Source organism: Musa acuminata, chromosome BXJ2-1, assembly GCF_036884655.1.
Source record: "Musa acuminata AAA Group cultivar baxijiao chromosome BXJ2-1, Cavendish_Baxijiao_AAA, whole genome shotgun sequence".
In the NCBI taxonomy this organism is placed as follows: Eukaryota; Viridiplantae; Streptophyta; class Magnoliopsida; order Zingiberales; family Musaceae; genus Musa; species Musa acuminata.
In genome coordinates, this window is record NC_088338.1 from 25,565,320 (window position 1) to 25,591,462 (window position 26,143).

Below are 26,143 nucleotides of genomic sequence, written 5' to 3' on the forward strand. Positions count from 1 at the left end.
TGATGAATCGAAATGGATATACTGTGTAAAAGTGTTAGAAGATCTCTCTTATTTGGAATTTCGGAATGTTAAGTCTAGTTTACGATGATATGAACTTGTGGTAAATGGTTGGAGTTCTGATTGTATAATTTATTTAGCTTGTGGATTTATAAATGTTGTTCATGTTTGTCAAGTTGGCTTGGGTTGCCAAAAATGTGAATTATCGAGTGATGTGATATATGATTTTAAAATGCACAGGTTTTATGGATGTGAATTTGATTGAATATTTTTCAGTGTCCTCAAACGTTAGTTTGGATCCTGGATTGGTCCGTGAAAATTGTTTTAAAAAAAATCATCGATATTTTGAGAGGCGTGACAGACCCCCTGGGAAGTCCTCGTGTTGCACTCCTTTTTTCATCACGGGATACGAAACATCTCCCGTAGAGCTCCGAGACGATTGTTTTGGGGCTGGAAATTTGCTGTGACCGCTACGCTGTCAGTATCGAGGGGCTCGGAGAGAGCTTTCCGGATTGGGGTCGCAATAGCGATTCCGAGATCGTTCTAGAAAGTGCCGATGGTTTCGGCACGTGCTTGCCATGACCGATACGCAGTCGTCGGGCTAGGGCTCGGAGAGAGCTTGCAATAGGGATTTCGTGAACATTCGAGAAAGCACCAACGGTTTCGTGACGAGCAAGAGGCTCCGGACGTTGATACGCCGACCGCGACGTGCACATAGGCGAGGGACGAAGCACGCGAAATGGGTGCGATAATGCCAGCAATAAATCACCGGATCCCATCAAAACTCCGAAGTTAAGCATGCTTGGGCCAGAGTAGTACTACGATGGGTGACCCCCTGGGAAGTCCTCGTGTTGCACTCCTTTTTGCATCCCGGGATACGAAACATCTCCCGTAGAGCTCCGAGACGATTGTTTTGGGGCTGGAAATTTGCTATGACAGCTACGCAGTCAGTATCGATGGGCTCGGAGAGAGCTTTCCGGATTAGGGTCGCAATAGCGATTCCGAGATCGTTCTAGAAAGTGCCGATGGTTTCGGCACGTGCTTGTCGTGACCGATACGCAGTCGTCGGGCTAGGGCTCGGAGAGAGCTTGCAATAGGGATTTCGTGAACGTTCGAGAAAGCGCTTACGGTTTCGTGACGGGCAAGAGGCTCCGGACGTTGATGCACCGACCGCGACGTGCACATAGGCGAGGGACGAAGCTCGCGAAACGGGTGCGATAATGGCAGCACTAAATCACCGGATCCCATCAAAACACCGAAGTTAAGCGTGCTTGGGCCAGAGTAGTACTACGATGGGTGATCCCTTGGGAAGTCCTTGTGTTGTACTCCTTTTTGCATCCCGGGATATGAAACATCTCCCGTAGAGCTCTGAGACATTTGTTTTGGGGCTGGAAATTTGCTTTAACCGCTACGCAGTCAGTATCGAAGGGCTCAAAGAGAGCTTTCTGGATTGGGGTCGGAATAGCGATTCCTAGATCGTTCTAGAAAGTGCCGATGGTTTCGGCACGCGCTTGCCGTGATCGATACGCAGTCGTCGGGCTAGGGCTCGGAGAGAGCTTGCAATAGGGATTTCGTGAACGTTCGAGAAAGCGCCGACGGTTTCGTGACGGGCAAGAGGCTCCGGACGTTGATGCGCCGACCGCGACGTGCACATAGGCGAGGGACGAAGCTCACGAAACGGGCGCGATAATGGCAGCACTAAATCACCGGATCCCATAAAAATACCGAAGTTTAGCGTGCTTGGGCGAGAGTAGTACTACGATGGGTGACCCCCTGGGAAGTCCTCGTGTTGCACTCCTTTTTGCATCCCGGGATACGAAACATCTCCCGTAGAGCTCCGAGACGATTGTTTTGGGGCAGGAAATTTGCTTTGAACGCTACGCAGTCAATATCGAGGGGCTCGGAGAGAGCTTTCCGGATTGGGGTTGCAATAGCGATTCCGAGATCGTTCTAGAAAGTGCCGATGGTTTCGGCACGCACTTGCCGTGACCGATACGCAGTCGTCGGGCTAGGGCTCGGAGAGAGCTTGCAATAGGGATTTCGTGAACGTTCGAGAAAGCGACGACGGTTTCGTGACGGGCAAGAGGCTCCGGACGTTGATGCCCCGACCGCGACGTGCACATAGGCGAGGGACGAAGCTCGCAAAACGGGTGCGATAATGGCAGCACTAAATCACCGGATCCCATCAAAACACCGAAGTTTAGCGTGCTTAGGCCAGAGTAGTACTACGATGGGTGACCACCTGGGAAGTCCTCGTGTTGCACTCCTTTTTGCATCCCGGGATACGAAACATCTCCTGTAGAGCTCCGAGACGATTGTTTTGGGGCTGGAAATTTGCTGTGACCGCTACGCAATCAGTATCAAGGTGCTCGGAGAGAGCTTTCCGGATTGGGGTCGCAATAGCGATTCCGAGATCGTTCTAGAAAGTGCCGATGGTCTCGGCACGCGCTTGCCGTGACCGATACGCAGTCGTCGGGCTAGGGCTCGGAGAGAGCTAACAATAGGGATTTCGTGAACGTTCGAGAAAGCGACGACGGTTTCGTGACGGGCAAGAGGCTCCGGACGTTGATACGCCGACCGCGACGTGCACATAGGCGATGGACGAAGCACGCGAAACGGGTGCGATAATGGCAGCACTAAATCACCGGATCCCATCAAAACTCCGAAGTTAAGCGTGCTTGGGCCAGAGTAGTACTAGGATGGGTGACCCCCTAGGAAGTCCTCGTGTTGCACTCCTTTTTTCATCACGGGATACGAAACATCTCCCGTAGAGCTCCGAGACGATTGTTTTGTGGCTGGAAATTTGCTGTGACCGCTACGCTGTCAGTATCGAGGGGCTCGGAGAGAGCTTTCCGGATTGGGGTCGCAATAGCGATTCCGAGATCGTTCTAGAAAGTGCCGATGGTTTCGGCACGTGCTTGCCGTGACCGATACGCAGTCGTCGGGCTAGGGCTCGGAGAGAGCTTGCAATAGGGATTTCGTGAACGTTCGAGAAAGCGCCGACGGTTTCGTGACGGGCAAGAGGCTCCGGACGTTGATACGCTGACCGCGACGTGCACATAGGCGAGTGACGAAGCACGCTAAACGGGTGCGATAATGCCAGCACTAAATCTCCGGATCCCATCAAAACACCGAAGTTAAGCGTGCTTGGGCCAGAGTAGTACTACGATGGGTGACCCCTTGGGAAGTCCTCGTGTTGCACTCCTTTTTGCATCCCGGGATACGAAACATCTCCCGTAGAGCTCCGAGACGATTGTTTTGGGGCTGGAAATTTGCTGTGACCGCTACGCAGTTAGTATCGAGGGGCTCGGAGAGAGCTTTCCGAACTGGGGTCGCAATAGCGATTCCGAGATCGTTCTAGAAAGTGCCGATGGTCTCGGCACGCGCTTGCCGTGACCGATACGCAGTCGTCGGGCTAGGGCTCGGAGAGAGCTAACAATAGGGATTTCGTGAACGTTCGAGAAAGCGACGACGGTTTCGTGACGGGCAAGAGGCTCCGGACGTTGATACGCCGACCGCGACGTGCACATAGGCGATGGACGAAGCACGCGAAACGGGTGCGATAATGCCAGCACTAAATCACCGGATCCCATCAAAACTCCGAAGTTAAGCGTGCTTGGGCCAGAGTAGTACTAGGATGGGTGACCCCTTGGGAAGTCATCGTGTTGCACTCCTTTTTGCATCCCGCGATTCGAAACATCTCCCGTAGAGCTCCGAGACGATTGTTTTGGGGCTGGAAATTTGCTGTGACCGCTACGCAGTCATTATCGAGGGGCTCGGAGAGAGCTTTCCGGATTGGGGTCGCAATAGCGAATCCTAGATCGTTCGAGAAAGTGCCGAAGGTTTCGGCACGCGCTTGCCGTGACCGATACGCAGTCGTCGGGCTAGGGCTCGGAGAGAGCTTGCAATAGGGATTTCGTGAACGTTCGAGAAAGCGTCGACGGTTTCGTGACGGGCAAGAGGCTCTTGACGTTGATACGCCGACTGCGACGTGCACATAGGCGAGGGACGAAGCACGCGATACGGGTGCGATAATGCCAGCACTAAATCACCGGATCACATCAAAACTCCAAAGTTAAGCGAGCTTGGGCCAGAGTAGTACTACGATGGGTGACCTTGTAATATCCCTCACTTTTGAAACTTATTAATAAAGATTTATTTATAAATCGGAGGACCTATATGTAAATATGGAAATTTCAAGGACTAAACTGTTAAGTTGTAAAAAGAAGAAAATAAAGAAAACCGAAAACTTCGGTTTTATCCCACCGCCTCCCACGCTCTCTCGAGAAACAGAGAGAAGCGGTGGGGCGTGGGGAGAAGAAGAAGAGAAGTAGAGGGAGAAGAGAAGAAGAGGGAAAAGAAGAGAGGAAGAAGAAGAAGAAGAAGAGAGGAGGATAGCTGCGGCAAGGCTGCAGCGAGGAGGTGTGTGGCCTTGGGGAGGAAAAGGGAAGAGGAGAAGAAGAGAAGGAGAAGAAGAGGGAAAAGAGAGGGAAGACGGAGTGGAGCGAGAGGTGGCAGCAGCTAGGGCTGCAGCACCTCTGTTTCTTGCAGGTGGAAACAGAGGAGACGTGTGGGGTGTCGAGTAGGAGAAGAGTAGAAGAAGAAGAAGAGGAAGAGAAGGAGAAGGGGAAGCAGGAGAAGAGGTTGTGATACCTCTGTTCCCTGCAGAGGAAACAGAGGAGAGGGTGTGTGTGACGCCGGGAAGAAGAAGGGGAGGAAGGAGAAGAAGAAGAAGAAGAAGATAGCTGCGGCAAGGCTGCAGCGAGGAGGTGTGTGGCGTTGGGGAGGAAAAGGGAAGAGGAGAAGAAGAGAAGGAGAGGAAGAGGGAAAAGAGAGGGAAGAGGGAGAGGAGCGAGAGGTGGCAGCAGATAGGGCTGCAGCACCTCTGTTTCCTGCAGGTGGAAACAGAGAAGAGGTGTGGGGCGTTCGAAGAGGAGAAGAAGGAGAAGAGGAAGAGAAGAAGAAGAGGAAGCAGGAGAAGAGGTTGTGATACCTCTGTTTCCTGCAGAGGAAACAGAGGAGAGGGTGTGTGTGACGCCGGGGAGGAGAAGGGAAAGAAGTAGCTGCGGCTGCGGCTGTGGCAGCTGCAGCTATGGCAGGGAAAGAGGAAGAGAAAGGAAGAAGGGAAGGAGAGGAAGAAGAGAAGGGAAAGAAGGGGCTGCGGCTGCGGCGATGGCAGCTACAGTTGGTAGAGAAGAAGGAGAGGAAGATGAGCAGGGGAGGAAGAAGAGGCTGTGGCCGCGGCTGAGGCTGCGACTGCAGCAGTGCAGCTGGGAAAGAAGAGGAGGAAAGGAAGAAGAAGAGAAAGGAAAAGGGAAGAAGAGAGGAAGAGGAGAAGGAGAGGCAGCTGTGGCAGTGGCAGCTGCAGCTGGAAGAGAAGGAGAGGAAATAGAGCAGGGGAGAAAGAAGAGGTTGCGGCTGTGGTGGCTGCGGCCATGGTTGCGACTGCGACTGCGGCAGTTGCAGCTGGGAATGAAAAGAAAGGAAAGGGGGAAAAAGGGGCTGCGGACGGGATTGCGGCCGCAGCGGCAGCGACTGCGTATGCAGCAGTTATGTCTGCGAGAGAAGGGAGGAAGGAAGTTAGTGCGGTGGAAGGGGCTGCGATTGTGGCAGCGGCAGCGGCGGCGGTTGTGGCAGCTGCGTTTGGGAAAGAAAAAGAAGGAATGAGAGTAAGAGAGAGCAGGTGACTGTGCCTCGATGTTCGACACGTGGTGTAGTTGCGAAGAAAGGAAGAAAACGAGAGCACAAAACGAAACAGAGAGAGGACACGGAGAAAAAGTAGAAGGATTTGGGCTGGCACCTTCTTTGGATCTTCGGATCGAAATCATTGAAAGGCAAGTTTCCCGCTTGTTTCGATCCTTTCTATTGCAAGTTCCCTGATCGTTTCTCCTATAATTGCTCTGATATGTCTTATTGCAAGTGTTCTAACCTTTTCTATTGCAAGCTTTCTAATCTTTTCTCTTGTAAGTATCCTGATCGTTCCTCACTGCCATTTTATCTCTACATTTGCTTTGAATATGAGGAACTTTGAATTGTTCTAGCCTTGCATTTGATATATCTCCTGTTTAGACGTAACGATTCGAATCTGTGCAACTTCTGAGATTCTGACCTTTTGATACCGAGCTGCCTATAAGTCTTTGTTGGAAACTCTGATTTGTTCAAAACTGATTTCATTGGAAACTAGACTCGTAGACCTTTCTTTGATATATGGATTGAAAGATTTGGAATCCAAACACCTGGCCAGTTATCTATTGAATCTGACATTATGAATTCTGCCAACAGAGATTTTGTTCTACGACTCTTGCTTACCAAATCATTTGTAACTCTCTCTGTTGGACAGCTCAATTCATATGAAGCCTGTCTTATCTGAAAGTATAATCCAATGATTATTTCTGAGTAAATTGGAGCACGATTGATTGTTTGAATCATTTGTTCAATGTGCCTTCTGTATTCTGCCAGAAATCGAGCTTTGGTCGATTTCTCATATTCTGGTTTCATTCCTTTGGAAATTGATATCCTTTAGCTTTCTCATTCAATTGAGCTTTATATTACTGCTTTGAATTCTTGTATGCTCTTGTCCTTAAAATTATTGCATTCTTGAAAACTGTTGTGTAACGTTTATGCTATATCGTATTGACTCATATAGGCACATGTATATCCTATTGTTCCGCATTTGCTTTCGATATGTGCCTATTCCAGTTTCATTCCTTTGGACATTGAATTCATCAAATCTTCTTATTGAATTGAGTTATATGTGATTGCTTGGATTCCATATGTGCCCTTGCTTTCAATTCCTTTCAAATCTGAATATACTTGTGAAAGATTATTGCTTACTTCGGATTGACTCGTAAAGGCACATGTACGCTTTGTTGTTCCGCGTGTGCTTCCGATATATGCTACTTATTGTTGAAACTGCCCTTTTGTACTCTGGTGTGTGGGATTGTCTGGACCTTTGCCAGAAATGGTAAAGGGTATGCGCTGATTTGCCCGCTTTGTGGGGTCCCGCTATGTGGGATATTCTGGTATGCGCTTATTTGCCCGCTTTGTGGGGTCCCGCTTTGTGGGATATTGCTTAGAGCCTGCGATGCTCTGCCGGCCCCCTTTGACTTCACCTAGACGTGGGTGGATGGAGCTCCCAGACGTGGGAGACTTTTGTCAGGTGGTCATTCAGAAATGGATGAATCACATTCTGACTGAGATCCCACTACACTTTCTGTATGTTTGATATGATATCCAGAGCTTTGGTTATGTGTTTCTGTACATGCTTTGGATAAGATTGATATGTTTGCAACGTCAAAGACGACGTTTGAGCTTCTGTACGATATTTGTTTTTGATATGCTCTGAAATGCTTCATTCACTAATGATATGCTTCGAAATGTTCCATATGCCGTTGATATGCTCCGGAACATTTCATACGCCATTGATATGCTCCAATCACTTTATGCTCCATTTGCTATGAACTGATATGTTCTGAAATGTCCTATCTGCCATTGATATGCTCCCATTACTTTGTGCTCCATTTGCTATGAACTGATATGTTCTGAAATGTTCTATCTGCCATTGATATGCTCCAATTACTCTGTGCTCCATTTGCTATGAACTGATATGTTCTGAAATGTCCTATCTACCATTGATATGTTCCAATTACTCTATGCTCCATTCGTTATGGATTAAATATGTTTTGAATGACATGATACGTATGATTTGGTATCTATTGAGATGGTATCCTTGAGAATTCTTGTATTCTGCCTTGCATTATGATACCTTACTCGTTTGAAACCGTTCTTTTTGTTCTGAATATGCTTTGTCACTTGCTGAGCCGTTTTTGGCTCACTCCGTTGTTATATAAATCTTTCAGGTCAGCTTGTCACTCTTCGAGATGTTTGATTTGGGCTGAGGCAGTGGATAGCTATTCAGAATTATGAGCAAGTCTTGTCGGTTGTTATGCTATTATTGTATAAGCATATTTTGTATGTAATGAAATGTTGTTGATGAATCGAAATGGATATACTGTGTAAAAGTGTTAGAAGATCACTCTGCCTAGTTTACGATGATATGAACTTGTGGTTTACGATGATATGAAACATTGTGTTATTTGGAATTCCAAATAATTCCACAATGCGATTGTAGACCTTAGAAAAAATGGAAGCGATTTAAACGAATGGAAGCGATTTAATCTGGAACGAAAGAATGGAAGCGATTCAAACGTGGAATTGTCCAATCCCTTCCTCTTATTTGGAATTGTCCAATCGCATTCTGGTGTTATTTAATTCCAGCATGAGCGAGGAATTGGACAATCCCTTCCTCGCTCATGCTCTTGCAAGGCATCGGTAGACAACCAGAGTCTTACTTGAGCCCAATCTTGTAAGCTTTTAAAGTTCCTAGTTCTAAGTTCTGAGTTCCTAGTTTTAAGATTTAAACTTTTTTTTGTGTCCATTCATATGTTTAAATCGCTTCCATTCGTTTGAATCGCTTCCATTCTTTCGTTTGAATCGCTTCCATTCTGGTATCAGAGCCTCTAGATTTACTATTTTAATTTAGATTTTTTTCAAATCATCCTGACATTTGTACTTAGTATGCTTTATAATACGATCTCTTGCTCTCTAAATCTGTGAGGAGCCCGAGGAAGGCAGCCAGGTCTGGGAACCAAAGTAAGACCTTTGACGCAAGCCCTCAGGATTAAGAAAGTAAGTAGATTTAAAACAATGCTCGCTTAGTACATGTCTGGACTTTGGGAAGAATCTATTCAAAAATGGTATCTAGATTCTCGAACTTCTCATCTTGACTACTTAAACTTAGCAGAAACCATAAATCCCTCAAGAAAAGAACTAGCCCACAATATCTCTGTCATATATGATAGGACTTGTCTATCGAGTCGAGTAAACCTTAGAAATTTCAAACTCTTACTCGAAGAAAACCAAAATCTTGAAAAAAGGATTAAAGACCTTGAATCATCAGTAAAAATCCTTTCTTCACTACTCATTGAAAACAAACCGTTAACCAAAACTGAGATACGGAAATTAGTACTTGAAATATCTAAGCAGCCAAAAATAATAGAAGAAGAAGCTTTAAGGTTATCCAAAAACCTGGACCAGAAGATCCAAAGGATTGAAATCCTGCTTTCAAAAATCGAAAAGCAAATCTTTGGATGAGCCATATATCCTCACGAAGTACCGAGTCATATAAAGAAGCACTAAAAGCTACTGAATCTATTGAACCCCCATCACTTGGTTTCCTTAAATCAAGTGACTTCCAAGGAGCTATCAGTCACCAGGTAGCAGTTATCAAACAACATAACGTACAAATCCAGCTTCTGGTACAAATTGTTGAGGACATTAGAGGAATAAGAGCAGAATTACAGACACTAAAGGAACTACAGCAATCTAAGGCTGTGCAATCCCAGGTGGTTCCTGACGAACTAATCACCAAACTTACAAATCTCAGCCTAGGACCTTCAGAAAGGCCTAAGGAAACTAAAGGAAAAATTCTGGTATTCAAAGATCCCATAAAAATCTTCCGAGAAGCAAAAGGATGACTTCCAGAACTCAAACCCAGGAAGCATCTACATCCGCTCCTCTTGTAGAAGACCAAATCCGGAGCTACAGAAGAAATCAGAGGAGGATATTCAACGCCAGAAGGCGACTGGGACAGCTTATTTTCAGAAATTCAGACACAAATACACAAATTCTGGAACAACAAATAGACCCCCAGGCACAACTACAGCTATCCATGCGAGAAAGAGCTGCAATAGCACCTGCTGAGGTGTTATACCACTCAAGAAGAGATGACGTACACCATCGGGTCTACACACACAGATCAGAGGAAGCCATGCTGGTCACAAACAACCAAGAGGACAGAGCATTTATCCAAGAACAGAGCTTTGACCAGCTCATACGAAGTGGAATGAGGTACATTCACCTCGGGATTCTACAAACAAGGATCCAAACACTCCACAGGCAAGAAGAAGGGACACTAGCTCTACTGGTGTTCAGAGACAATAGATGGGCCGATGATAGGTCCATCATTGCAACCATGGAAGTAGATTTGACCAGAGGAAGCCAGCTGGTCTATGTCGTACCAGACACAATGATGACGGTAGGAGACTTCTACCGCAACATACAGCTGTCTATATTGACCCGCGGATATGATACATGGCAAAATGGAGAAGCCAATTTGCTAATCACCAGGGGGATGGTAGGGCGACTTTCAAATACCCCGAATGTCGCCTTTGCCTATGAAATTTCAGGGGTGGTGGACTACCTGGCGAGTCATGGCGTAAGGGCTTTACCAGGAAGAAGGTACTCCACAGCAGACATAAGAGGAAGGGATTGGACAATAAGACCTACTCAGGTGTCAATCCCCATGCAACCTGCTGAACTCAGGAGCAGGAATCTCATTGATGGAAGGATCTCCATCAGTTTTGAAAATTACAAGGCGGCCTCAACATCAAACAGAATTAGCTACAACAACGCTGATGATGAAACTTTCAGTGATGAAGAGGAAATAAGAAGCCACATAATAGCTGTCAACATTCAGCTATCCGACGAAAGTGAAAATGATGCGGAAGAATTACAAGAAAATCTGAACAACTACTTCCAGAAGATCTACACTTCAAACGAGGACGTAGAAATGCCGTATCCCCAGAAACTTCAGAAGGAATTAATTGCGGCAGGACTAGAAGAAGATCTAGTCATGGAATACCCGCAACTGGCAAAATTATCACATCAGGTATACTCATCATCTGCCATCTCAAATTACAGGCCACCCGAAGACTCAACAATGGGGCCAGTAAACTACCCCCCAGCAGTAAATATTGAGTCCACAAGACAGCAGCCTGAATATGAGGGAAGCTCGAGAAGACCCAGGTTCAAAGCCAAAAGCTTTTCTGAAGCCTGGAACCTTCCCTCAGCATTTCAACAACAGGGGGCAATATTTATAATTCCATCTCAATTAGGGATGTTTGATGAGGTATTTATGAGGTGGGAATCAATAACAAAAAATCTAGTGTCTTTACAAGGATTTACTGACCCATTGGCAAAAATGGAGTTTATTGAAAATTTACTTGGAGAAGCAGAAAAACTGGCGTGGATTCAATGGCGAATGGCCTACCCAGATGAATACCAACTGCTTCTTGCCAATGCAGATGGAACAGGAGGAACACAAAACATCCTCTCGCAACTAAGGACCATCTTTATACTGGAAGACCCATTTCAAGGATCAACTACAGCACAGGAAGAGGCCTACAGAGATCTTGAAAGGTTATCCTGTACTAACCTCAAGCATATTATTCAATTTCTAAATGACTATATGAGGTTAGCATCCAAAACCGGAAGGATGTTTTTAGGACCTGAATTATCAGAAAAACTATGGTCCAAAATGCCAGGAGAATTGGGAAAAAGAATTAAAGCTGCATTCGAAGCAAAATACAGAGGAAATACTATAGGAGTAATCCCAAGGATCCTTTTCTCCTATAAATACTTGGAATTAGAATGCAAGGATGCTGCATTTAAAAGAGCATTAAAGGATTTATCCTTTTGCAGTGAAATTCCTATCCCAGGATATTACAGTAAACCTGAGAGGAAATACGGGGTAAGAAGATCTACGACATACAAAGGCAAACCCCACTCATCTCATGCAAGAATCGAAAAGAGAAAGCATTTGATAAGAAATAAAAAATGCAAATGCTATCTCTGCGGAGAAGAGGGACACTTTGCAAGAGAATGTCCTAATGACAAAAAAAATATTAAAAGGGTAGCTATATTTGAACAATTAGATATCCCTGAAGAATATGAAATACTATCTGTCCAGGAAGGAGAAAACCAAAGCGATGCTATCTACTCAATATCTGAAGGAGAAGATACAGAAGACCTACAACACGGTATTCACTCCTTCACCCATAAAGTTTTTGCTCTAGTAGAAGATAGTAGAACTTGGTGGATAGGTCCTGAGACAGGATACAGGGCAAGGATACGAGTCTCCCAAGAACAAGCGGAATGCAGGCATATATGGGAAATCAACACAGAGCTACCATCAGTATTAGAAGAATGCAAATGCTGTAAAAGAAAATCACAAAGGAGACATAGGAGGCATTGCCCCCTATGCAAAATCACCTCTTGCGGAATGTGCAGTATATACTACTTTGACAAAAGAACACCTGTCATGATGGAAGAACCTCCAAGGTATGAACCCAGAAACTTGCTTCAAACACAACAAGATTTTATTAATCATTGTGAAGCAGAAATACGGAGGCTCAAAATGACCGTGGAATTCGAGCAACAAAAGGCCAAGGAATTAGAAGAAGCTCATGCTCAATCCATAGCCATAGCACAAGAAAATCTCAACCTCAGAAATGAGCTATCAGAACTAAAAGAAAAATACAGTAAATTGGAAAAAGAAATCTTGGAAGTAGACAGGTTGAGACTAGAAAAGGCAGACCTCCTAAGAGAAATACAAAGGCTCGGAAAAGTAAAAATTGAAGAAAGTGAAGAAGATGAAGAGGCTCTTGTTCTTTTAGAGGAAGAAACTCAAAAAATTCTTTCTATGGAGACAAAAGAGACTGGAGGATCAAGGAAATCTAAGAACATGCTCTTCAACTTAAAGGTACACATGGAAATCCGAAATATTCCCCCCTTTGAAATTAACGCTATACTGGATACAGGAGCTACAACTTGCTGTATAGACGAAAAGGCTGTACCAAAAGCTGCAATAGAGGAGAATCCCTATGTAGTGCACTTCAGTGGGATTACCTCTAAAACAACAGCAAACTTGAAGTTAAGGGGAGGAAGGATGACTATTGGAAATAACAGCTTCAGGATACCATACACTTATGTATTTCCAATGAAGCTCGGGGATGACATTCAAATGATAATAGGCTGTAATTTCATAAGGGCAATGCAGGGAGGAGTAAGGATTGAAGGTAACACTGTCACATTCTATAAAAACTTGACAACTATTAACACTCTGCCTTACATCTCAACAACCGCAGCAATAGAGGAGCTAGATCTGGAAGAAGATGATTATATCCAGATCCAGGAATCAGTACTATATTCAGCAGAAACTCAACAAAGTAATGAAAGCATAAAGGCCAAGTTTGGAAGCTTATTGGATCAATTAAAGGCCCAAGGTTATATTGGAGAAGATCCCCTCAAATACTGGAAAAAGAACAAAATAACATGCAAGCTGGAAATTAAGAATCAAGACTTCGTGGTAGAAGATAAGCCTCTTAGACATCTGACACCACAAGCAAAAGAAGCTTTTTCCAAACATGTGAAAGCGCTGCTAGAAATCGGGATCATTAGACCAAGTAAAAGCAAGCACAGAACTACGGCTATAATTGTCAACTCAGGAACTACAGTGGACCCTATAACAGGAACAGAAAAAAAGGGGAAGGAAAGGATGGTCTTCAACTACAAGAGACTTAACGACATCACCGAAAAGGACCAATACAGCCTTCCCGGTATCAATACAATACTCAAGAAGGTTAGTAACAGCAAAAATTATTCAAAATTTGACTTAAAATCTGGTTTCCATCAAGTCGCAATGCACCCAGATTCAATCGAATGGACCGCATTCTGGGTCCCTGAAGGAATCACTCTGCCTACGAATCACTCTAACACTTGTGGTAAATGGTTGTGTTATTTGGAATTTCGGAATGTTATTTGGAATTTCGGAATCGCTTCCATTCTTTCGTTTAAATCAAGTCCTATCAAGTACTTATTTGGCGGCGAAGAGAAAGTGGATTCCTTCAGCTGATTGTAGGGGTCCGCCATTCCCTAAAGGCTGAAGCTGGTCGTTCTTTGTGAGACGTCTTTTACCATTGATAGGGCCTCCTCCAGTTGTCGTTGTTGTTGAAGAACGACTGGTAACCAGTCTCTGTACCAGTTGTCTTTTCCACCGCTCCTTCTCTGATATTCTTTAGTCTTGATTAAGTGGATGTCGAAGAATTGTTGCAATGCCTCCAGTGCTTGTCTGGAGGCTTCCTTTTGAATTGCTCCGAGCCTCCTTTCAGATAATCCCATTTTGCTGAAAGAGAGTCCTCCACGTGTTCCGGATGTGAGTCTATCCATCTCTTGTTGGTATTGTAGGAGGAGGTCACTTGATTCATTAGTTGATTCAAATGAGTAACAGCCTTGGGTTTGGGTTTGGCTTGAACTTCCTGTGTCGCTTCTAGAAGTAGGCAGAGTGATTCGTTTGGCCATCCTGCAATCAAAATATTTATTAGTCGAGATAAGGAGTCAGCTAGAACGTTACTTTCTCCTTCAATGTGCTCGAATTTGATTTCAACGCCGCTTCCTGTTATGTAGTCTACGAAGGCCATCCACCTCACCCTAGATGGTTTGTTCTGAGAGGATTTGTTGAAGAAGCTTATGATTGCCTGGCAGTCAGTTCTTATGATAATTTCCTTTTTATCCAGGAAGTAAATTTTTAATGCTTCAAGGGTCTTCATAACCGCATGCATTTCGGCATCTATGGTGGACTTGATTGGGTTGTACCTTCCACTGGCGTATGCGCATATTTTTTCTGTATTTCTGGGGTCGTATTTCTGTTTCTTCCATTTGCAAATTCCTCCCCATCCTTCCATACATCCATCTGTTTCCAGGATTATGAAACATTCTTCAGGGGGTACTTCCAGGTCAGGAAGGTTCTGCACCAAGCTTTTGATCTTTCTGACTAGCTTCCAGTCCTGCTCATTCATTCTTTTCTCACCAGTTGGGCTCGTCTTTGAATACAGTGGGCCTAGAAGCTTGCCTAGGTTGGGTATATAGCTTCTTGCATAATTCAGAATTCCCAACCATGATCTAAGACCCTTCTTTGTCATGAGGTCCTTTTCTTGATACTCAGCAATCCTTTTGATGATATGGGGTTGTAGCTTGATTTTTGAATTCCCTAGGACTGCTCCAAGAAACTCGATTTCTCTTACTGCAATTTTCATTTTTGTTGGGCTTAGAATAAGACCGTTTTCTTGACATATTTCCAACATTTTGGTGAGATGTTGCCCATGCTCCTTCTCATTTTCTGAGAACACAAGTATATCATCTATGTATACAGCAATAAATTGTTCCGTACCTCTGAAACAGTTGTCCATTTTTCTTTGGAATATAGCAGGGGCATTCTTAAGACCAAATGGCATTGCAAGCCATTCATATAATCCTTCAGGGACCCAGAATGCGGTCCATTCGATTGAATCTGGGTGCATTGCGACTTGATGGAAACCAGATTTTAAGTCAAATTTTGAATAAATTTTGCTGTTACTAACCTTCTTGAGTATTGTATTGATACCGGGAAGGCTGTATTGGTCCTTTTCGGTGATGTCGTTAAGTCTCTTGTAGTTGAAGACCATCCTTTCCTTCCCCTTTTTTTCTGTTCCTGTTATAGGGTCCACTGTAGTTCCTGAGTTGACAATTATAGCCGTAGTTCTGTGCTTGCTTTTACTTGGTCTAATGATCCCGATTTCTAGCAGCGCTTTCACATGTTTGGAAAAAGCTTCTTTTGCTTGTGGTGTCAGATGTCTAAGAGGCTTATCTTCTACCACGAAGTCTTGATTCTTAATTTCCAGCTTGCATGTTATTTTGTTCTTTTTCCAGTATTTGAGGGGATCTTCTCCAATATAACCTTGGGCCTTTAATTGATCCAATAAGCTTCCAAACTTGGCCTTTATGCTTTCATTACTTTGTTGAGTTTCTGCTGAATATAGTACTGATTCCTGGATCTGGATATAATCATCTTCTTCCAGATCTAGCTCCTCTATTGCTGCGGTTGTTGAGATGTAAGGCAGAGTGTTAATAGTTGTCAAGTTTTTATAGAATGTGACAGTGTTACCTTCAATCCTTACTCCTCCCTGCATTGCCCTTATGAAATTACAGCCTATTATCATTTGAATGTCATCCCCGAGCTTCATTGGAAATACATAAGTGTATGGTATCCTGAAGCTGTTATTTCCAATAGTCATCCTTCCTCCCCTTAACTTCAAGTTTGCTGTTGTTTTAGAGGTAATCCCACTGAAGTGCACTACATAGGGATTCTCCTCTATTGCAGCTTTTGGTACAGCCTTTTCGTCTATACAGCAAGTTGTAGCTCCTGTATCCAGTATAGCGTTAATTTCAAAGGGGGGAATATTTCGGATTTCCATGTGTACCTTTAAGTTGAAGAGCATGTTCTTAGATTTCCTTGATCCTCCAGTCTCTTTTGTCTCCATAGAAAGAATTTTTTGAGTTTCTTCCTCTAAAAGAACAAGAGCCTCTTCATCTTCTTCACTTTCTTCAATTTTTACTTTTCCGAGCCTTTGTATTTCTCTTAGGAGGTCTGCCTTTTCTAGTCTCAACCTGTCTACTTCCAAGATTTCTTTTTCCAATTTACTGTATTTTTCTTTTAGTTCTGATAGCTCATTTCTGAGGTTGAGATTTTCTTGTGCTATGGCTATGGATTGAGCATGAGCTTCTTCTAATTCCTTGGCCTTTTGTTGCTCGAATTCCACGGTCATTTTGAGCCTCCGTATTTCTGCTTCACAATGATTAATAAAATCTTGTTGTGTTTGAAGCAAGTTTCTGGGTTCATACCTTGGAGGTTCTTCCATCATGACAGGTGTTCTTTTGTCAAAGTAGTATATACTGCACATTCCGCAAGAGGTGATTTTGCATAGGGGGCAATGCCTCCTATGTCTCCTTTGTGATTTTCTTTTACAGCATTTGCATTCTTCTAATACTGATGGTAGCTCTGTGTTGATTTCCCATATATGCCTGCATTCCGCTTGTTCTTGGGAGACTCGTATCCTTGCCCTGTATCCTGTCTCAGGACCTATCCACCAAGTTCTACTATCTTCTACTAGAGCAAAAACTTTATGGGTGAAGGAGTGAATACCGTGTTGTAGGTCTTCTGTATCTTCTCCTTCAGATATTGAGTAGATAGCATCGCTTTGGTTTTCTCCTTCCTGGACAGATAGTATTTCATATTCTTCAGGGATATCTAATTGTTCAAATATAGCTACCCTTTTAATATTTTTTTTGTCATTAGGACATTCTCTTGCAAAGTGTCCCTCTTCTCCGCAGAGATAGCATTTGCATTTTTTATTTCTTATCAAATGCTTTCTCTTTTCGATTCTTGCATGAGATGAGTGGGGTTTGCCTTTGTATGTCGTAGATCTTCTTACCCCGTATTTCCTCTCAGGTTTACTGTAATATCCTGGGATAGGAATTTCACTGCAAAAGGATAAATCCTTTAATGCTCTTTTAAATGCAGCATCCTTGCATTCTAATTCCAAGTATTTATAGGAGAAAAGGATCCTTGGGATTACTCCTATAGTATTTCCTCTGTATTTTGCTTCGAATGCAGCTTTAATTCTTTTTCCCAATTCTCCTGGCATTTTGGACCATAGTTTTTCTGATAATTCAGGTCCTAAAAACATCCTTCCGGTTTTGGATGCTAACCTCATATAGTCATTTAGAAATTGAATAATATGCTTGAGGTTAGTACAGGATAACCTTTCAAGATCTCTGTAGGCCTCTTCCTGTGCTGTAGTTGATCCTTGAAATGGGTCTTCCAGTATAAAGATGGTCCTTAGTTGCGAGAGGATGTTTTGTGTTCCTCCTGTTCCATCTGCATTGGCAAGAAGCAGTTGGTATTCATCTGGGTAGGCCATTCGCCATTGAATCCACGCCAGTTTTTCTGCTTCTCCAAGTAAATTTTCAATAAACTCCATTTTTGCCAATGGGTCAGTAAATCCTTGTAAAGACACTAGATTTTTTGTTATTGATTCCCACCTCATAAATACCTCATCAAACATCCCTAATTGAGATGGAATGATAAATATTGCCCCCTGTTGTTGAAATGCTGAGGGAAGGTTCCAGGCTTCAGAAAAGCTTTTGGCTTTGAACCTGGGTCTTCTCGAGCTTCCCTCATATTCAGGCTGCTGTCTTGTGGACTCAATATTTACTGCTGGGGGGTAGTTTACTGGCCCCATTGTTGAGTCTTCGGGTGGCCTGTAATTTGAGATGGCAGATGATGAGTATACCTGATGTGATAATTTTGCCAGTTGCGGGTATTCCATGACTAGATCTTCTTCTAGTCCTGCCGCAATTAATTCCTTCTGAAGTTTCTGGGGATACGGCATTTCTACGTCCTCGTTTGAAGTGTAGATCTTCTGGAAGTAGTTGTTCAGATTTTCTTGTAATTCTTCCGCATCATTTTCACTTTCGTCGGATAGCTGAATGTTGACAGCTATTATGTGGCTTCTTATTTCCTCTTCATCACTGAAAGTTTCATCATCAGCGTTGTTGTAGCTAATTCTGTTTGATGTTGAGGCCGCCTTGTAATTTTCAAAACTGATGGAGATCCTTCCATCAATGAGATTCCTGCTCCTGAGTTCAGCAGGTTGCATGGGGATTGACACCTGAGTAGGTCTTATTGTCCAATCCCTTCCTCTTATGTCTGCTGTGGAGTACCTTCTTCCTGGTAAAGCCCTTACGCCATGACTCGCCAGGTAGTCCACCACCCCTGAAATTTCATAGGCAAAGGCGACATTCGGGGTATTTGAAAGTCGCCCTACCATCCCCCTGGTGATTAGCAAATTGGCTTCTCCATTTTGCCATGTATCATATCCGCGGGTCAATATAGACAGCTGTATGTTGCGGTAGAAGTCTCCTACCGTCATCATTGTGTCTGGTACGACATAGACCAGCTGGCTTCCTCTGGTCAAATCTACTTCCATGGTTGCAATGATGGACCTATCATCGGCCCATCTATTGTCTCTGAACACCAGTAGAGCTAGTGTCCCTTCTTCTTGCCTGTGGAGTGTTTGGATCCTTGTTTGTAGAATCCCGAGGTGAATGTACCTCATTCCACTTCGTATGAGCTGGTCAAAGCTCTGTTCTTGGATAAATGCTCTGTCCTCTTGGTTGTTTGTGACCAGCATGGCTTCCTCTGATCTGTGTGTGTAGACCCGATGGTGTACGTCATCTCTTCTTGAGTGGTATAACACCTCAGCAGGTGCTATTGCAGCTCTTTCTCGCATGGATAGCTGTAGTTGTGCCTGGGGGTCTATTTGTTGTTCCAGAATTTGTGTATTTGTGTCTGAATTTCTGAAAATAAGCTGTCCCAGTCGCCTTCTGGCGTTGAATATCCTCCTCTGATTTCTTCTGTAGCTCCGGATTTGGTCTTCTACAAGAGGAGCGGATGTAGATGCTTCCTGGGTTTGAGTTCTGGAAGTCATCCTTTTGCTTCTCGGAAGATTTTTATGGGATCTTTGAATACCAGAATTTTTCCTTTAGTTTCCTTAGGCCTTTCTGAAGGTCCTAGGCTGAGATTTGTAAGTTTGGTGATTAGTTCGTCAGGAACCACCTGGGATTGCACAGCCTTAGATTGCTGTAGTTCCTTTAGTGTCTGTAATTCTGCTCTTATTCCTCTAATGTCCTCAGCAATTTGTACCAGAAGCTGGATTTGTACGTTATGTTGTTTGATAACTGCTACCTGGTGACTGATAGCTCCTTGGAAGTCACTTGATTTAAGGAAACCAAGTGATGGGGGTTCAATAGATTCAGTAGCTTTTAGTGCTTCTTTATATGACTCGGTACTTCGTGAGGATATATGGCTCATCCAAAGATTTGCTTTTCGATTTTTGAAAGCAGGATTTCAATCCTTTGGATCTTCTGGTCCAGGTTTTTGGATAACCTTAAAGCTTCTTCTTCTATTATTTTTGGCTGCTTAGATATTTCAAGTACTAATTTCCGTATCTCAGTTTTGGTTAACGGTTTGTTTTCAATGAGTAGTGAAGAAAGGATTTTTACTGATGATTCAAGGTCTTTAATCCTTTTTTCAAGATTTTGGTTTTCTTTGAGTAAGAGTTTGAAATTTCTAAGGTTTACTCGACTCGATAGACAAGTCCTATCATATATGACAGAGATATTGTGGGCTAGTTCTTTGGAATTATTTGGCGGACATAATGGAAGCCTTGTATTAAACGAAATTCCAAGCGATTTAATCGACTCGATTGGACAATTCCACGTTTGAATCGCTTCCCTCTAACACTCGACTCGATTCCAAATAAGAGGAAGGGATTGTCCAATTCCTTGGAATTTAAATCGCTTGGACAATTCCAAACGATTTAAATCGATTGGACAATTCCAAGGAATTTAAATTTCAGATAATCCTTGGAATTGTCCAATTCCAAATAAGAGGAAGGGATTGTCCAATCCCTTGGAATTGGACAATTTGGAATTGTCCAATCGCTTGGAATTGTCCAATCCCTTCCGCCAAATAATTCCACAGCAGACATAAGAGGAAGGGATTGGACAATAAGACCTACTCAGGTGTCAATCCCCATGCAACCTGCTGAACTCAGGAGCAGGAATCTCATTGATGGAAGGATCTCCATCAGTTTTGAAAATTACAAGGCGGCCTCAACATCAAACAGAATTAGCTACAACAACGCTGATGATGAAACTTTCAGTGATGAAGAGGAAATAAGAAGCCACATAATAGCTGTCAACATTCAGCTATCCGACGAAAGTGAAAATGATGCGGAAGAATTACAAGAAAATCTGAACAACTACTTCCAGAAGATCTACACTTCAAACGAGGACGTAGAAATGCCGTATCCCCAGAAACTTCAGAAGGAATTAATTGCGGCAGGACTAGAAGAAGATCTAGTCATGGAATACCCGCAACTGGCAAAATTATCACATCAGGTATACTCATCATCTGCCATCTCAAATTACAGGCCACCCGAAGACTCAACAATGGGGCCAGTAAACTACCCCCCAGCAGTAAATATTGAGTCCACAAGACAGCAGCCTGAATATGAGGGAAGCTCGAGAAGACCCAGGTTCAAAGCCAAAAGCTTTTCTGAAGCCTGGAACCTTCCCTCAGCATTTCAACAACAGGGGGCAATATTTATCATTCCATCTCAATTAGGGATGTTTGATGAGGTATTTATGAGGTGGGAATCAATAACAAAAAATCTAGTGTCTTTACAAGGATTTACTGACCCATTGGCAAAAATGGAGTTTATTGAAAATTTACTTGGAGAAGCAGAAAAACTGGCGTGGATTCAATGGCGAATGGCCTACCCAGATGAATACCAACTGCTTCTTGCCAATGCAGATGGAACAGGAGGAACACAAAACATCCTCTCGCAACTAAGGACCATCTTTATACTGGAAGACCCATTTCAAGGATCAACTACAGCACAGGAAGAGGCCTACAGAGATCTTGAAAGGTTATCCTGTACTAACCTCAAGCATATTATTCAATTTCTAAATGACTATATGAGGTTAGCATCCAAAACCGGAAGGATGTTTTTAGGACCTGAATTATCAGAAAAACTATGGTCCAAAATGCCAGGAGAATTGGGAAAAAGAATTAAAGCTGCATTCGAAGCAAAATACAGAGGAAATACTATAGGAGTAATCCCAAGGATCCTTTTCTCCTATAAATACTTGGAATTAGAATGCAAGGATGCTGCATTTAAAAGAGCATTAAAGGATTTATCCTTTTGCAGTGAAATTCCTATCCCAGGATATTACAGTAAACCTGAGAGGAAATACGGGGTAAGAAGATCTACGACATACAAAGGCAAACCCCACTCATCTCATGCAAGAATCGAAAAGAGAAAGCATTTGATAAGAAATAAAAAATGCAAATGCTATCTCTGCGGAGAAGAGGGACACTTTGCAAGAGAATGTCCTAATGACAAAAAAAATATTAAAAGGGTAGCTATATTTGAACAATTAGATATCCCTGAAGAATATGAAATACTATCTGTCCAGGAAGGAGAAAACCAAAGCGATGCTATCTACTCAATATCTGAAGGAGAAGATATAGAAGACCTACAACACGGTATTCACTCCTTCACCCATAAAGTTTTTGCTCTAGTAGAAGATAGTAGAACTTGGTGGATAGGTCCTGAGACAGGATACAGGGCAAGGATACGAGTCTCCCAAGAACAAGCGGAATGCAGGCATATATGGGAAATCAACACAGAGCTACCATCAGTATTAGAAGAATGCAAATGCTGTAAAAGAAAATCACAAAGGAGACATAGGAGGCATTGCCCCCTATGCAAAATCACCTCTTGCGGAATGTGCAGTATATACTACTTTGACAAAAGAACACCTGTCATGATGGAAGAACCTCCAAGGTATGAACCCAGAAACTTGCTTCAAACACAACAAGATTTTATTAATCATTGTGAAGCAGAAATACGGAGGCTCAAAATGACCGTGGAATTCGAGCAACAAAAGGCCAAGGAATTAGAAGAAGCTCATGCTCAATCCATAGCCATAGCACAAGAAAATCTCAACCTCAGAAATGAGCTATCAGAACTAAAAGAAAAATACAGTAAATTGGAAAAAGAAATCTTGGAAGTAGACAGGTTGAGACTAGAAAAGGCAGACCTCCTAAGAGAAATACAAAGGCTCGGAAAAGTAAAAATTGAAGAAAGTGAAGAAGATGAAGAGGCTCTTGTTCTTTTAGAGGAAGAAACTCAAAAAATTCTTTCTATGGAGACAAAAGAGACTGGAGGATCAAGGAAATCTAAGAACATGCTCTTCAACTTAAAGGTACACATGGAAATCCGAAATATTCCCCCCTTTGAAATTAACGCTATACTGGATACAGGAGCTACAACTTGCTGTATAGACGAAAAGGCTGTACCAAAAGCTGCAATAGAGGAGAATCCCTATGTAGTGCACTTCAGTGGGATTACCTCTAAAACAACAGCAAACTTGAAGTTAAGGGGAGGAAGGATGACTATTGGAAATAACAGCTTCAGGATACCATACACTTATGTATTTCCAATGAAGCTCGGGGATGACATTCAAATGATAATAGGCTGTAATTTCATAAGGGCAATGCAGGGAGGAGTAAGGATTGAAGGTAACACTGTCACATTCTATAAAAACTTGACAACTATTAACACTCTGCCTTACATCTCAACAACCGCAGCAATAGAGGAGCTAGATCTGGAAGAAGATGATTATATCCAGATCCAGGAATCAGTACTATATTCAGCAGAAACTCAACAAAGTAATGAAAGCATAAAGGCCAAGTTTGGAAGCTTATTGGATCAATTAAAGGCCCAAGGTTATATTGGAGAAGATCCCCTCAAATACTGGAAAAAGAACAAAATAACATGCAAGCTGGAAATTAAGAATCAAGACTTCGTGGTAGAAGATAAGCCTCTTAGACATCTGACACCACAAGCAAAAGAAGCTTTTTCCAAACATGTGAAAGCGCTACTAGAAATCGGGATCATTAGACCAAGTAAAAGCAAGCACAGAACTACGGCTATAATTGTCAACTCAGGAACTACAGTGGACCCTATAACAGGAACAGAAAAAAAGGGGAAGGAAAGGATGGTCTTCAACTACAAGAGACTTAACGACATCACCGAAAAGGACCAATACAGCCTTCCCGGTATCAATACAATACTCAAGAAGGTTAGTAACAGCAAAATTTATTCAAAATTTGACTTAAAATCTGGTTTCCATCAAGTCGCAATGCACCCAGATTCAATCGAATGGACCGCATTCTGGGTCCCTGAAGGATTATATGAATGGCTTGCAATGCCATTTGGTCTTAAGAATGCCCCTGCTATATTCCAAAGAAAAATGTACAACTGTTTCAGAGGTACGGAACAATTTATTGCTGTATACATAGATGATATACTTGTGTTCTCAGAAAATGAGAAGGAGCATGGGCAACATCTCACCAAAATGTTGGAAATATGTCAAGAAAACGGTCTTATTCTAAGCCCAACAAAAATGAAAATTGCAGTAAGAGAAATCGAGTTTCTTGGAGCAGTCCTAGGGAATTCAAAAATCAAGCTACAACCCCATATCATCAAAAGGATTGCTGAGTATCAAGAAAAGGACCTCATGACAAAGAAGGGTCTTAGATCATGGTTGGGAATTCTGAATTATGCAAGAAGCTATATACCCAACCTAGGCAAGCTTCTAGGCCCACTGTATTCAAAGACGAGCCCAACTGGTGAGAAAAGAATGAATGAGCAGGACTGGAAGCTAGTCAGAAAGATCAAAAGCTTGGTGCAGAACCTTCCTGACCTGGAAGTACCCCCTGAAGAATGTTTCATAATCCTGGAAACAGATGGATGTATGGAAGGATGGGGAGGAATTTGCAAATGGAAGAAACAGAAATACGACCCCAGAAATACAGAAAAAATATGCGCATACGCCAGTGGAAGGTACAACCCAATCAAGTCCACCATAGATGCCGAAATGCATGCGGTTATGAAGACCCTTGAAGCATTAAAAATTTACTTCCTGGATAAAAAGGAAATTATCATAAGAACTGACTGCCAGGCAATCATAAGCTTCTTCAACAAATCCTCTCAGAACAAACCATCTAGGGTGAGGTGGATGGCCTTCGTAGACTACATAACAGGAAGCGGCGTTGAAATCAAATTCGAGCACATTGAAGGAGAAAGTAACGTTCTAGCTGACTCCTTATCTCGACTAATAAATATTTTGATTGCAGGATGGCCAAACGAATCACTCTGCCTACTTCTAGAAGCGACACAGGAAGTTCAAGCCAAACCCAAACCCAAGGCTGTTACTCATTTGAATCAACTAATGAATCAAGTGACCTCCTCCTACAATACCAACAAGAGATGGATAGACTCACATCCGGAACACGTGGAGGACTCTCTTTCAGCAAAATGGGATTATCTGAAAGGAGGCTCGGAGCAATTCAAAAGGAAGCCTCCAGACAAGCACTGGAGGCATTGCAACAATTCTTCGACATCCACTTAATCAAGACTAAAGAATATCAGAGGAGCGGTGGAAAAGACAACTGGTACAGAGACTGGTTACCAGTCGTTCTTCAACAACAACGACAACTGGAGGAGGCCCTATCTCTGGTAAAAGACGTCTCACAAAGAACGACCAGCTTCAGCCTTTAGGGAATGGCGGACCCCTACAATCAGCTGAAGGAATCCACTTTCTCTTCGCCGCCAAATAAAGACAAGAACCACTTGTAGTGTCCACCAGCTGGCAACAGCTGGATGTATTTACTTTCCTTAGTGTCTAAGTAAGAAAGAGCTGAGCCTCGGGGAGCCGCTCGTAGTGTCTACCAGCTGGCAACAGTTGGATGTACTTACTTTTCTTAGTAACTAAGTAAGAACGAGCTGAGCCTCGGGGAGCCGCTCGAAAGCTGGCAACAGCTGGACGAAGGAATATAAAAGGGAACGGATATAAGTGCGATGGGGCCCAATGAGCACCCGGCTCTATCCTTCCTTTCTATATAAACCCTCGCTCATGCTCTTGCAAGGCATCGGTAGACAACCAGAGTCTTACTTGAGCCCAATCTTGTAAGCTTTTAAAGTTCCTAGTTCTAAGTTCTGAGTTCCTAGTTTTAAGATTTAAACTTTTTTTTGTGTCCATTCATATGTTTAAATCGCTTCCATTCGTTTGAATCGCTTCCATTCTTTCGTTTGAATCGCTTCCATTCTGGTATCAGAGCGATTTAAACCTTAGGACATAAGACCTACGAGGAAGGGATTGGACAATAAGAGGATTAAATCCCTTCCTCTTATCACTCGACTTGATAGACAAGTCCTATCATATCAGAATGCGATTTAATCTGGAACATTGTGGAATTTCGCTTGGAATTTCGTAGGCAGAATGCGATTTAAACTTATGTTCGGAATCGAGTCGAATGTTTATTTGGAACATTGTAGCCTTGTGGTAATCGCATTCTGGGTCCCAGAATGCGATTTAATCTGGAACATTGTGTTATTTGGAATTTCGGAATGTTAAGTCTAGTTTACGATGATATGAACTTGTGGTAAATGGTTGGAGTTCTGATTGTATAATTTATTTAGCTTGTGGATTTATAAATGTTGTTCATGTTTGTCAAGTTGGCTTGGGTTGCCAAAAATGTGAATTATCGAGTGATGTGATATATGATTTTAAAATGCACAGGTTTTATGGATGTGAATTTGATTGAATGTTTTTCAGTGTCCTCAAACGTTAGTTTGGATCCTGGATTGGTCCGTGAAAATTGTTTTAAAAAAAATCATCGATATTTTGAGAGGCGTGACAGACCCCCTGGGAAGTCCTCGTGTTGCACTCCTTTTTTCATCACGGGATACGAAACATCTCCCGTAGAGCTCCGAGACGATTGTTTTGGGGCTGG

General features: G+C 43.0%; 4 non-coding genes and 3 pseudogenes across 4 annotated transcripts; all 7 read left to right on the plus strand.

Moving 5' to 3' along the window:
- The first annotated feature begins 738 nt into the window (after positions 1-738).
- Positions 739-857, plus strand: LOC135599808 (5S ribosomal RNA). The gene has a single exon (XR_010482151.1). It is a non-coding gene; the product is annotated as a 5S ribosomal RNA (ribosomal RNA).
- A 350-nt stretch (positions 858-1,207) lies between these two features.
- Positions 1,208-1,326, plus strand: LOC135603179 (5S ribosomal RNA; annotated as a pseudogene).
- A 350-nt stretch (positions 1,327-1,676) lies between these two features.
- On the plus strand, positions 1,677-1,795 carry LOC135603837 (5S ribosomal RNA; annotated as a pseudogene).
- A 350-nt stretch (positions 1,796-2,145) lies between these two features.
- LOC135603796 (5S ribosomal RNA) lies at positions 2,146-2,264 on the plus strand (annotated as a pseudogene).
- A 350-nt stretch (positions 2,265-2,614) lies between these two features.
- LOC135600394 (5S ribosomal RNA) lies at positions 2,615-2,733 on the plus strand. The gene has a single exon (XR_010482717.1). It is a non-coding gene; the product is annotated as a 5S ribosomal RNA (ribosomal RNA).
- Positions 2,734-3,083: 350 nt separating this feature from the next.
- Positions 3,084-3,202, plus strand: LOC135600748 (5S ribosomal RNA). The gene has a single exon (XR_010483061.1). It is a non-coding gene; the product is annotated as a 5S ribosomal RNA (ribosomal RNA).
- A 350-nt stretch (positions 3,203-3,552) lies between these two features.
- On the plus strand, positions 3,553-3,671 carry LOC135599999 (5S ribosomal RNA). The gene has a single exon (XR_010482335.1). It is a non-coding gene; the product is annotated as a 5S ribosomal RNA (ribosomal RNA).
- The last annotated feature ends 22,472 nt before the right edge of the window (positions 3,672-26,143 follow it).